The 13,561-nt window shown below is 36.6% G+C and overlaps 1 pseudogene; it reads left to right on the top strand.

Annotated features, from left to right (window-relative positions):
- The first annotated feature begins 4,622 nt into the window (after positions 1-4,622).
- Positions 4,623-4,734, top strand: LOC132542292 (small nucleolar RNA SNORA70; annotated as a pseudogene).
- The last annotated feature ends 8,827 nt before the right edge of the window (positions 4,735-13,561 follow it).

The raw sequence follows: 13,561 nt of genomic DNA, 5'->3' as shown, positions 1-13,561 counted from the left end.
TATGAAAATCAATGAGTAAAATCATTAAGCTTCAATTTAATGTCACCTTTATAAATGGTTTATTAACTTAGTGGGAAGGCCTTATAAATAATTGGCATGCATTTCTGAAATTGTTTAGAGTCAACTGATGAAATAATATTGTAGTAAACACAGAAAACTTCTTTGATTCTAGCACATTGCTTGTTACCTAGGTCACTCTAATTTAGAATGTCTCTGATGCTTTCTTTCATTTATGGACTATCACATATAGGAAATAAGAATTACTTATTTTGAGCTCTACAAAATGTAAGGTAATATCAAATATCTGATTTCTCAAGAGTACTAAATTCTTCTAATAATTCCTTGAATAGAAAGCAATGTATTGAAGAAATTACTTTTTATTATGGGATCTGTGCTGTGATTTGGAACTACACTTTATTTTCAAACAAATATTTCATCCATGTTTAATATAATGGAAATATGGTAAAATACATAAAAAATGTATCTAAAAAATCTTGTATTGCGGGTGACTGAACTACTTCCTTTTATATTTTCTAAAGATGGTAACAGAAAATTTCAATCATACATTTTATCTACTGGAAAAAACTAGTTGTGTAGTATGCTTATTTGTGTGTGTGTGCGTACGTATGTGTATGTATTTGTATATATGTCAACAGCACTATTTTATTTGCTTCTAAATTCATGACATAATAATTGACACAGAAATTATCAATAGAAGTTCACTGAAGTAAATTTAATTAAATTTTGGGTCTTCACATTTGTAAATGTGAAGCATGAATAAATAAGCCCTATTCTAGTATGTCATATTTAAATAATATACACAGCAATATAATATATGATGTGCATAATAAGTCACTATACACACCAGTATATTTTATCAGGTAATTACTTTCTTTGTAGTTAAGTCAAGAGAAAATAACAACACTGAGACTTGCTTTTCTATATGAAACAAACAAAAATGAGCCAAATAAAATCTTTAAAATGACAAAAAATTAAGGTACTGAATATAAGACAATTAATGAGAGTGATGAATGAGAGATAGGAAGTAAGGTGAATCTTGGCCTTGCCCCAATTTACTGTGTTGAAAGAGGTTTTTTTGTTGTTGTTTTGTTTTGTTTTTAAATATACCACATATACCAGAGGAAGCATATGGCAGGCATAGCCAGGTAGACTCCATTAACTGAGGAGGTGGAACTAAGTGTCCGAGGTAGAGAGGACTAGAGAGAAATGAAGAAATCCTTGGGACACAGGCTCCAAACTTCCATGAAATTTACCTAGAGGTTCTCAGATTGGAGAATCTAAAAGAATGTAGTTTCTCAATGCCCATGCTCAGCGGAGGAGCAGCTACAGAAGCCAGAACTCCTACCTTCTGCTCCCCATAAACCACCTTGATCCATACTCCCCACAGGGAAAACATGATAGGATGAAGATAAGAGGACTCTGCACTCCAGCTCCATCAGCACCCAGAGAGAGAGAGAAGAAAAAGGAAAGGGACATACGAAGGTAGTTACAATCTTATGAGTGACTTAGAGAGGAAGAAAGGATTGAGTCAGAAAGACAAGGGGCAACTATGTATAAAAGTGGACAGATAGTTGTAGAGAAGATGGTTGGCCCATGTCTACAACTTTAGGGGAACTGTGGTAATTTGCAATGGGGAGAGTGAAGATTAAGAACTCTGGTGGTGGGAATGGTGTGGATTCAAACCCCTATTGACATGTAATTCTGAAATAAATAAATAAATAAATAAATGTAGTTTCTTAAGCAGAAACAGAAGGCATCAGCCTTTGAAATACACCAGAACCTTGTCTATAGCAAATGTTTACTTTCCAGGGGGAAAAGACTTTGTGAGAATCCTTATCCCCACATAAAACAAAGTGAACTATCTTCCATTCTGTCCCTCTAGCCTTCTGTAGAAAATTAACAATAAAAAATTACAAAACAAAAACAACAAAGACCTATAGTAAATAAAAGTTCAAGGTTTTAGGGAAATATAATTCAATTCTGGAGCTAAGAAAATGAAAAGGGTGCCAGGAGGTTTGTCCACTAATGAAGAAGTAATCATAGAGATCAAAATTTAAGGATATAAAATAATAATACAGAAATAAAAACAGAACTGCAGAGCAACATAATTCATGGAATATCAATATAAATTTCTGAATACAACATTAACACACCATTTTTATAAGTTATAAAATGAGTTAGTCTGTAAGAAAAATTGAGGTTTATTCCATTTGCAAGACTTCTTAACATCCAAAATCAGACCACATTATCAATACAAGCTGATTTTTTAAAGAAATTCTATGGTCAACAATGCAGAGATTTTAAATAATATTTAAAATTACCTTACCACAAACACATACTACTCAGTCTTTAAAAAAAAAAGTTTCATCTGGGACTGAGCAGTTACATACCTGATAGCAAACATCCATTGCTATGCAAAGGACTCAGGTTCAAGTCCCTGCTCCCCACTTATAGGGGGGAGTTTTACAAGCAGTGAAACAGTGCTTCATATGTCTATTTCTCCCTCTATAATTCCCCTTCCCTCTAAATTTCTTTCTGTTTCAACACAAAACAAATATATATATATAATCTCTTTCCCTGCTACATGAAAAGAACTGAGGGGAATGTTGTTCAGTGAAATAAGCCAGAAAAAGTTAAAAATAATGATTTTATTAATATATGTGATATAAAAAGCAAACCTAAAGAAAAGACAGTCAGATAAATACAAACTCTTAAGATTATGAAACAGAAGTAAAGTTATCAAGGGGAAAATATTGAATGAAGTTAAATATGATGCCTGGGACCCAATGAACATGGAGGAGGGCAGTCAATCTCTTGGTAGTAGCAGTGAGCAAGGAACATGATTTGAAGAAAGGTGAAGTGATTCATCAAAACCATATATAGACTTCAATAAAGAAATTATATGGTCAGTCAGCTGGTTAAAATAAACTTTTGATAATAGTTCAGAACTTACAATAGAGGGTCTCAGAACTGGAGGATGGTGCATTTGGTAGAGTGAGCTCATGTTACAATGCTCAAGGACCTGGATTCAAGTCCCTGGTCCCCAACTACAAGGGGAAAGCTACATGAGAAGTGAAGCAGTGCTGTATGTCTGTCTCTTTCCCTCTCCTCTATTTTTTCTTCTAAATTTCTGTTTCTATCCTAAGTAATGAAAGTTTAGAAAAGATTCATAGCAAACTAGAAACAAAAGAAATTCTCTAAACTTCTTCAAAACTTTGACAAAAACAGCTAACAATATACTTAATAGTAAAAAACTGGACACTTTTGTTCTAATGTTGAGAACAGGAAAAGATGTGCTTGCTCATTACTCCTATTCAGCATCATACTGTAAATCCCAATCAGTGCAAAGCAAGGTCAGGAAACATAAATATAGGTATATTGTTAAGAAAGAATTTTAAAAACATTGTTATTCACAGATGATTTGAGTACTTATGTAGAAAACTCTAACAAATTATTAACTAAGAAAAAATTTCGGGAATTAATATACAAGTCTAATAAAATCACAGTATATAAGCTCTAAATGTAAGAGCTGGTTGTTTTCTTACATTGTACAAATGAATAATGAAATTTGATGTAAAATATTGTCATTTACAAATATTAATAAAATTAAATACTTAGTTATAAATAGAGCAAGATAGTTTAAACAAAGTACTTCTAACTTAAAGACCAGAGGCTCATGAATGGAAACATTCTGGCTATATTCTACTATGACAGTTTGTTCTCTATTTTATGATTTAAAAAAATAGAGAAAGAAAGAAACAACTAATTCTTTCATCTATTAAAATTTTCATAAAGATCCCAGTTCAAGCCCCAGGCTCCCCACCTGCAGGGGAGTCACTTCACAGGCAGTGAAGCAGGTCTGCAGGTGTCTATCTTTCTCTGCCCCTCTCTGTCTTCCCTTCTTCTCTCCATTTCTTTCTGTCCTATCCAACAATGATGACATCAATAACAACAACTATAATAACAATGAAAAACAAGGGCAACAAAAGGGAAAATGAATAAATATTTTTAAAAATTTAAAAAAACAAAAAAAAAAACCTGGGAGTAGGGAAGTTATTGCACAGTCACTGAACCCCAGTGGCAAAATATATATAATGAGGGCTCTCATATTCACATTTCTAATAACTGATTCAAGGATTATTTATATCTTGAAAATCGCTTACATGAAGACTTCACTTGATATTGGGAGTGATATGCAGACACCTATCATAGAGAGATAAGAAACTGTGCTCATGTGATAAAAACTGTCTTGTAAATCATTATATAAAAAATGAAGTAGATAAATCTTTTAAATTCATTACCTATCAGTTGAGATTATCTCATCTCCCTTTTCTAAATTTCTCTTTATTTTTTGTCTTAATTCTTAGCCAAAATAATGTAATATTCCTTTCCTCCAAACATGTTCCATTCCTTTGCTTCTGGAGTTAAATAAGATTATATGTTCAATGGTCAATTTCTATATTTTCTGTATTTTAATAATGTTATTCTGTGTTTTTAGTGTTAAGTGTTCACCATTGGTATCTGTATCTACTTTCTCAATCTCATGATTCCATTTCTATTACAATTTTTTAGATCATGTGTTTAAAAGAATGTCTTCTGTTCTGCAGTCAATTAAGTTGACCTTGCTGCCCTCCCCATGGTGCCCGGTGTGCAATGTCTGTAAACAGCAACTTCCTGGGTAGTGGGCTGCCCTAAGGGACTCTGGAGATAGCCTTTCTGTTCTATATTCATTTTCTGCCTAAACCCCTGCTGTCCCTAGTCTTCGGCTTCAGACAGGGATGTGGGATGCCTTTGGGAAGCCCCAGGGGACCATGGCCTGAGTCCACATCAGCCAAGTTACCAAACTGCAGAATAAGGAGCATGTGATTGACCATGCTGCAGGGCCAAGTTCAAGTTCCCTGGACATGTTATGAGAGAAACTGGGAAATGTTATGCATGTACAAACTACTGTGTTTTGCTGTAAACTGTAAGTCATTATCCCCCAATAAAGAAATTTAAAAATAAAGTTCTCTGGAAGTCAGAAGATCCACATCTCCAAAAGGTGGGGATTCACCAAGTATAAGGCAGATGAATTTGAAGACATGGTGGCTGAAAAGTGTGTCATCCCAAAAGGCTGTGGAGTCAAACACGTTTCCCCTGGACAAGTGGTGGGCCCCGCACTGGGGCCCTCCACGCCTGAGAGCCCCAGAAATATCCCTTAATCAAATACAATGATTCTTCTTCTTCTTCTTCTTCTTCTTCTTCTTCTTCTTCTTCTTCTTCTTCTTCTTCTTCTTCTTCTTCTTCTTCTTCTTCCTCCTCCTCCTCCTCCTCCTCCTCCTCCTCCTCCTCCTCCTCCTCCTCCTTCTTCTTCTAGCATTTGCCCTTCTTCTGTAGCCAGTCAACAGTGTCAGGTTGAGCCAGATGTAAAGTTTCAAGGCCTCCTTTGAATCTGGAGAGGTGGCAGTCGTCGACTATGTGGGTCATAGTCTGTCTGTAGCCGCAGGGGCAGTTTGGATCATCTCTGGCTCCCCAGCGATGGAACATAGCAGCGCACTGGCCATGGCCTGTTCGATAGCGATTGAGGAGGGCCCAATCATAACATGCTAGGTCAAAGCTGGGTTGACGCTTGCAGGGGTCTGTGATGAGGTGTTTGTTCTTTACCTCAGCTGACTGCCAACTCTGTTTCCAAGAGTCTGGAACAGAGAAGTTCAGTGTAGGCGTAGGAGACCAAATTGGGTGACGAGACGTCAAGCGTTGGACAGGGTGGGCAAAGATATCCGCGTATATTGGCAGGTCCGGTCGAGCGTAGATGTGGGAAATGAACTTAGATGATGCCTCATGCCAACGAATATCTGGCGGGCCAATGTTGCTAAGAACTGGCAGCCATGGAACCAGGGTGGAACGGATGGTTCCAGAAATTATCCTTATGGAGGAATATAATTTGGAATCGACCAAGTGGACATGGGGGCTACAGAACCATACTGGGGCACAGTTATTCTGCAGTGGAATAGCATAATGCCAGAGATGATGATCTTAGCGTGGAAGCGCTCGCGCCCCATGAGAAGCTGGCCAGTCTTGCAATGATGTTATTCCTCGCGCCCACCTTTGCTGCAGTTTTTATGAGATGTTCGTGAAATGACAGGGTGCGATCAGAGTAACGCCAAGATAGACTGGCTGGGCTTCATGCTAGATTCTTGTATCGTCAAGCTGCACATTAAGCTCACACGAGGCCAAGGCATGGTGTAGATGGAATCCAGCTGATACCGTTTTTGCAGTGCTAGGGATTAGTCGCCATTTTTTACAGTAATCAGATATCAGAGACATGTCTTTCGTGAGTGTTTCCTCGAGGATGTCAAACTTGGATGCCTGAGTTGCACAGCAGATGTCATCGGCGTAGATGAACTTCCTTGAAGAAGTTTCTGGAAGGTCATTGATGTAAATATTAAATAGCGTAGGAGCCAGAACAGAGCCCTGGGGGAGGCCACTTGAGACAAGTCTCCATCTGCTAGACTTGTCACCCAGATGCACCCAGAATCTTGTGTTTTGGAGAAGAAACGATATAGTGTTGGCCACCCATGGAGGCAGGCATCTTGAGATCTTGAGTAGGAGACCATGGTGCCAGACCATGTCATAGGCTGCTGTGAGATCAACAAAGACAGCACCTGTCTTTAAATTCTTCTGGAATCCATTTTCAATGTAAGTAGAGAGGGCCAGGGCTTGTTCACAGGTAGACCTTCCTGGGAGGAAACCAGCTTGGGCGGGTGATAGGAATTTCTCTGTAAGAGGAGAAATTTGTGACAGAAGCAGCCTCTCAAGGAGTTTGTAACACACAGAGAGGAGAGAAATTGGTCTATAGCTGGCGGCCAGTGTTGGGTCTTTCTTTGGTTTCAAAACTGCTATTATCTTCACAGGACGCCAAATTTTGGGCATAGATTCGGATTCCAAGATGTGGGACAGGAATGTAGTGAGCCACTTCTTTGCTGCGGGGCCCAAGTTAAGAATGAGTTCTGGGGTGATATTATCATAGCCAGCGGCCGTTCCCGGTTTAACCCTCTTACAATGAATCAAGATCCTGCTTTAAAAAAAGAAAAGAACCCACCTTCTCTGACCCATCTTGGACAGAGCTAGAAGAATTATGTTAAGTGAAATAAGTCAGAAAGATAAAGATGAGTATGGGATGATCCCACTCATCAACAGAAGTTGAGGAAGAAGATCTGAAAGGGAAACTAAAAGCAGGACCTGATCAAATTGTTAAGTAGGGCACCAAAGTAAAAACCCTATGGTGAGGGGTAGACATGCAGCTTCCTGGGCCAGTGGGGGGTGGGAGTGGGTGGGAGGGATGGGTCACTGTCTTTTGGTGGTGGCAATGGTGTTTATGTACACTCCTAGCAAAATGTGGACATATAAATCAGTAGTTAATTAATATGAGAGGGGGAAAATCAGTTGTATGTCTCAAAGTTTCTCAAAACACAAACTGAATCTTTAAATATATAGGCTGTGTATTTGATATGTGGACTCTCTCAAAAGCCTAGACCAAGTAGATTAGAAGCATCCAATAGCATAGCTATATACAAGATACTGGGTACTGTACAGCAAACTAAAACAAAAGGACTTTTCAAAGTTAACCCAATTACCAAATAATGTGATGATAACAATAACTATTGATTGTCTTTTTGAACCCTAAGACAGCAGGAACCTCACATCTCCACTATAGAGCCCCTACTTCCCCCAGTCCTGGAACCCTTAGATAGGGCCCACTTTCCTGTATGCATCTCCCAATCCATACCAAATAATATTGCATCCGCCGATCAGAACCTAACCAACGCAACGATTGCCACCTCAACATGCTTCACCTCAGACTGTGTCCAGAGACTTCACGTGTGGAATGACAACCCTTCAGCTTCATTACTCGGGTGAGACCTTTCCTTTTATAGTACACTCTAATTTCATCTCAGGTGGTTCACTTTCTAACAAAGTCCCAAAACCTAGATATACACCAGTTTCTGTGAGAGAGAGCTCATGTTCACACATATCCATAAACTAGTGCAAAATATATACCTGAAAGCAGAAGTACACTAGAGTTTGCAGTGAGTACCTCCCTAACATTTCCTCTCCACTATTCCAAGCTTTGGGTCCATGATTGCTCAACAATTTGTTTGGCTTCGTATGTTAACTCTCTTTTCAATCACCAGGTTCCAGATGCCACCAGGATGCTGGCCAGGCTTCCCTGGATTGAAGACCCCGCCAATGTGTCCTGGAGCTCAGCTTCCCCAGAGACACACCCTACTAGGGAAAGAGAGAGGCAGACTGGGAGTATGGACCGACCAGTCAACGCCCATGTTCAGCGGGGAAGCAATTACAGAAGCCAGACTTTCTACCTTCTGCAACCCACAATGACCCTGGGTCCATGCTCCCAGAGGGCTAGAGAATGGGAAAGCTATCATGGGAGGTGGTGGGTTATGGAGATTGGGTGGTGGGAATTGTGTGGAGTTGTACCCCTCCTACCTTATGGTTTTGTTCATTAATCCTTTCTTAAATTAAAAAAATATATATATATATAAAAATAAAAGAAAAAGAATGTCTTATCAGAATTTCTTAGCTGAATACTTAAATAGCTTACCTCCTACTTCCAGTTTCTCCCAGCTCCTATCAAATTATCCACTTGTTACAACCCTAACTTGATATTTCTTAAGCTTTTCTTCAGCCTTTCTCCAAAATTGTTTTGCTTCTTTCTTTTTATTCAAAGCTGTTTATGTCTTTTATTTCTGTCATTTCACATTTCTCCTAAACAACTTACTTCTTTCTTTGTAGTTAGATATTGTGTATACAACATAATGAGACAATGAAGATTCTTAAAAAAATATTCATTCACTTAACACACCTTAATTACCTAATGTATGCAGGGCAGATTTTTCAGTTTAAGTACATTTGACACAAAGCGCAAGGATCAGTGTAAGGACCCCAGTTTGAGCCGCCAACTACCCACCTGCAGGGGAGTTGCTTCACAAGCAGTGAAGCAGGTCTGCAGGTGTCTGTCTTTCTCTCCTCCTCTCTGTCTTTCCCTCCTCTCTCCATTTTTCTCTGTCCTATCCAACAAAGATGACAACAACAACAACAAAAAAAGGCAATAACAGGGAATAAATATTAAATTTTTGTTCATGGATAGATGCCCCTCCCCCAATTCCCAGACTCCCTCCTGCCCCAAGGTGTTCAGAACAGATATTTGCCACTCCCTTAACCACTGAAAAGAATGAAAATTTCTGGTATTTTGCAAACTTGTGATGCTGTTTTGTTTTACCAGACAGCCATTCTTTTTTTTTTTAATTTCTTTTTGGGGGATTGATGTTTTACTGTCAACAGTAAATACAGTACTTTGTACATGCATGACATTTCCCAGTTTCTGCATAATAATATAACCCCCACTAGGTCCTTTACCATCATGTTGCAGGACCTGAACCCTCCAACCCACCTCAGTCTTTTACTTTGGGGCAATATACCAACTCCAGTCCAAGTTCTACTTAGTGTTTTCTTTTCTGTTCTTGTTATTCAACTTCTGCCTATGAGTGAGATCATCCTGCAATCATCCTTTTGTTTCTGATTTATTTCTCTTAATCTGATTCCTTCAAGCTTCATCCAAGATGGTCTGAAAATGTTGAAATCACTTTTTAATACCTGAGTAGTATTCCATTGTGTCTATATACCACAACTTGCTCAGCCACGCATCTGTTGCTGGACACCTGGATTGCTTCCAGGTTTTAACAGACATTCTTTTTGAATAGCATACCTATATATCAAGAAATTAAGGAATGTCTACACTCCGTCATGCAAATCATCACGTAAATTATCGTCCTTCTTTAGATACAAACAGAAAGGCAGAAACAGAGAATGAAAGAGACCACTGCATGAAACCAGAAGCTTTTTCAATGAAGTAGGGGTTGGTCTCAAACCTGGATTGGGTTGTACATCAGGCAAAGCAGATCACTATTCAAATGGGCTATTTTTTCTGGTCTTCCTTTCCTCTCTCTTTAAATGCCTAGTTCCTATCACATTCTTTAGCTCCCAACTCCCTTGGAAGAATAACTATGAATAGAAGGTTAACTCCAGCCATGATGCCATTTAAAATATAGGGGAATTGGTCTTGAGCCCTATGGCAAAGGGAGATGACAATTTGATGGTTGTTGAAGTATGCTGACATCTATTTTTGGAAGATGTGAAATTGTATCCTTGTGACAATAGTCTTATGAACAAAATGTGCCAATAAAATAATTAGCATGAGAAATATCTATAGATACAAAATTTTATAGCTCTACATATTTCATGTGTTATTTTATATCCCATGATAATGTCGAATTATTTTCTTTTCCATGTACTTTTACCACCACCTGGAATGTATTTCCTCTATTTTCCCTATTTGAGAAACATTTCATATTTTAAGATCCAATTCAAAAGTCTTCCTTTATCCCCTAATTCTGAAATGATTGGTCCATCTTCTGCATTCCTTCAGCATATCAAATTTCAATTTATATAGTGACTTACTTATCCCACTAAATGCATCCTACAGAGGGCAGAAGCTGTGGCAGCCACTGCCAGCACAGCATCTTGTGCAGAGCATAAATTTAAATCATGTTTGTTGAATAAATGAAAAAAAGTAATTTAAACTTATTCTTTATTTTGCCTTGCAGACTAAATAGCAGTTATATATAACTTTTTCAATTCATTGCTATAGAGATTCAGGAGTAAGGGAAAAGCCTTTATGTTCCCAACAAAAAATATAATAAAAAACTAATATCACAAAAATATACTTTAAAAATTATCAACTAATAAAAATCACAAGTAATAAGTTCTTATTTTTAGGGTTAATTGCAGAGCCCTGAATTCAATTTAAGTGTATCTGCTAATAGAGCAAATCTGTTTTTAAGCCCATATTTATTTTTGAAAATTTATCACCTGAGCTCAACAGTTCCATATCTTAACCACTCAGTATTTATTTATTTATTTTTCTTTTAATCATCATTTATTGGATAGAGACAACTAGAAATCGAGAGGGGCGGAGGAAGTTAGGGGGGAGAGAGAGAGAGAGACCTGCAGCACTTTGTTTTTTACGAGTACCCAAAAGATGTTCCTTTCCTCTCTGATACCTTAATATTAGTTGATGTCTTGTTGAAGACACTTCCTAGATGAACAGATGATGAAATCCCTATCATATTACCAAATTTTGTCTAAATGTTTTTATTTAATGTTTGTCGTGTGTGTGTTTGTTTATGAGAAACAGTATTCATCGTCGAAATGGGTGAAGTCATACGTAGAGAAGAATGTGTGAGGGAGTCAGATGTTCTTTTTTTTTTTTTTAAGCATAATTTAATTTTGTTAACCACCAAATGGCAACATTAAATGATCAGTTGTACTTACACATCTGGAGTTCAATGGTAATCAATAAAAATATATGTATTTTGGAATCATAGACTTTCAGGGATATTTGAAAACTTGGATTTATGGTGCTAGGAAAAGAATATAAAGAAAGGAAGAACACCAAAAACTGATTAATGAGACAAGTCAATTTCAAGAGGCTCAGGGCAAGGGGGAAACTTAACAAGGAGAATGACTAAACCAATGATGCAGGAGAAAAAGAATTGGGCTGTTATCAAAGCCAAGGTAATAAAACACATTACAAAGACAGTAATAGGCAAAAAACCTGTTTAACATTAATGGAACCATATAATTTTTCCTAAATCAAAAAACTTTGAGAGTGATATATGTATATATATGTATGTATATATATGCATATATATATCTTCTATGTAAATCATATACATATATATTGTTATGTAAATTGCATATAAAATAATACAGGATTAAGAATTTATATTAGATATGTTTTTCTGAAGTTTCCCTCCAAAGTCAAATTTAAACTGGATTAGAGAGTACCTTAAATCCAAATAAAAAGATTAGAGGACCCAGAAAAATATACACAGAGAAGATGGTCATGTAAAGATGGATGCATGGGCAGAAGCTGTCTTACTATAAGCAATGAAAACTCTAGGGCCACCAGAAGGTAAAAGTGGCAAGAATAAGTCTCCCTTGTAACTGTCCTAAGGAACATTACACAACTGATACTGTATTTCAGATTTCTATTCTCAAGAATCTCAAAAGAATACATATCAGCTGTTTTTAACCACCCAGTGTTTTGGTACTTTGTTATAGAAACCCTAGAAAACTAATATAGAAGTAAGAAAGTCTAGCTACTTGCCTCTAGTAAAAAACCACAATCTGCATTGCAAGTTTACATTCCTGAGCACCTCTTAGGAACAGTGAGACTGGGACTTTGAAATATCATACTGATTCAGCATTTAACTTTTCTTCTCACTCATTTCTGTTTTTCCTGGAATTTTTTTATTTATTGTGTGTGTTTTTTTTTTAGCAACTTGACAGTGCACTTCAGAATTTTCATCTGGGGAATCTGAATTAAGATAGTATGCTCGATTACAATAAAGAAAAACATTCTTAAGTTGTATTTCTAATTTATGATGTACCTTGTTACATTTGTCTACTTAAATAAACAAATCACCACAACTACATTGTAGGGGCTAATGGATGCAAAGGTTAATCAAATCTTGATTATTTCCTATAAAAGTTGAAATGTATAGTAGTGTAAGAATAATTTTATTCATTGATAAATTTTTCAAGTTTTCGTCTAGAGCACAAAGTTAATTTGGACTTCACAAGTACGAGAGACTAAAAGTACTATTTTTATATTTTCTTTTGCTGTGAATATTTTCATTGATGTTCAAAAGTATTTTCCCCTTTCATTTAACAGTATTTGTTTATTTAGGAACTTCTGTTTCATAATTCTGCTGTTGTCTCATGAGTTAACAATATCCTCATAAATAATTGAAATTGATCATGTTATGTATATACCATTTGTTAAGAAAAGTATATATATTCTGCAGATATAATAGAACAATAAATAATTATGAAGTACTCATTCTTGTGAATTTTTACTGTCAAAGTAGATCCTATTAGAAAATTGAAAAAAAAAAATAATTCTCTTAAGCTTTTTCTGATTTAGCATTTATACAGTAAGCTCAAGAGTCAAACGGTGAATTTCTTACAGTTTTTCATTTAATATATCTCTAACAGGATTAATTACTTCTCCCTAATTCTTGAATATACTAATTTAAAGGCAAAGCAACTATATATTACTGCACTAATGGTTAACCTAAAGCCTTGAGCTATTGTAGAAGATTTGGAAATAAACTCAAATGAGTTGAACTTGATATGTTGATGTTGTCATGCATCATGAATAGAGTCACTGAACAAATGATCCCAAATACTTAAGACGCTTTAGAGACATCTTTTATTTAAGAAAGTGATATGTTAATGAAAGAGATATTATAGGGTTATTATGTACTTTGAGATCCATCTACTTGTATTTTTTTAATTGCCCCAGGGTTATTGATGGGACTCAATGCCTGCAAGACAAATCTATCACTTCTGGCAGCCATTTTCTTTCTGTTTTCTTTACTGCTTTTTATTTGACAGGGCAAATGCTAGAAGAATT

Source organism: Erinaceus europaeus, chromosome 12 (genome assembly GCF_950295315.1).
Source record: "Erinaceus europaeus chromosome 12, mEriEur2.1, whole genome shotgun sequence".
NCBI lineage: Eukaryota > Metazoa > Chordata > Mammalia > Eulipotyphla > Erinaceidae > Erinaceus > Erinaceus europaeus.
The sequence above is the reverse complement of the archived record's forward strand: the minus strand, read 5'-3'. Positions and strand labels throughout refer to the sequence as shown.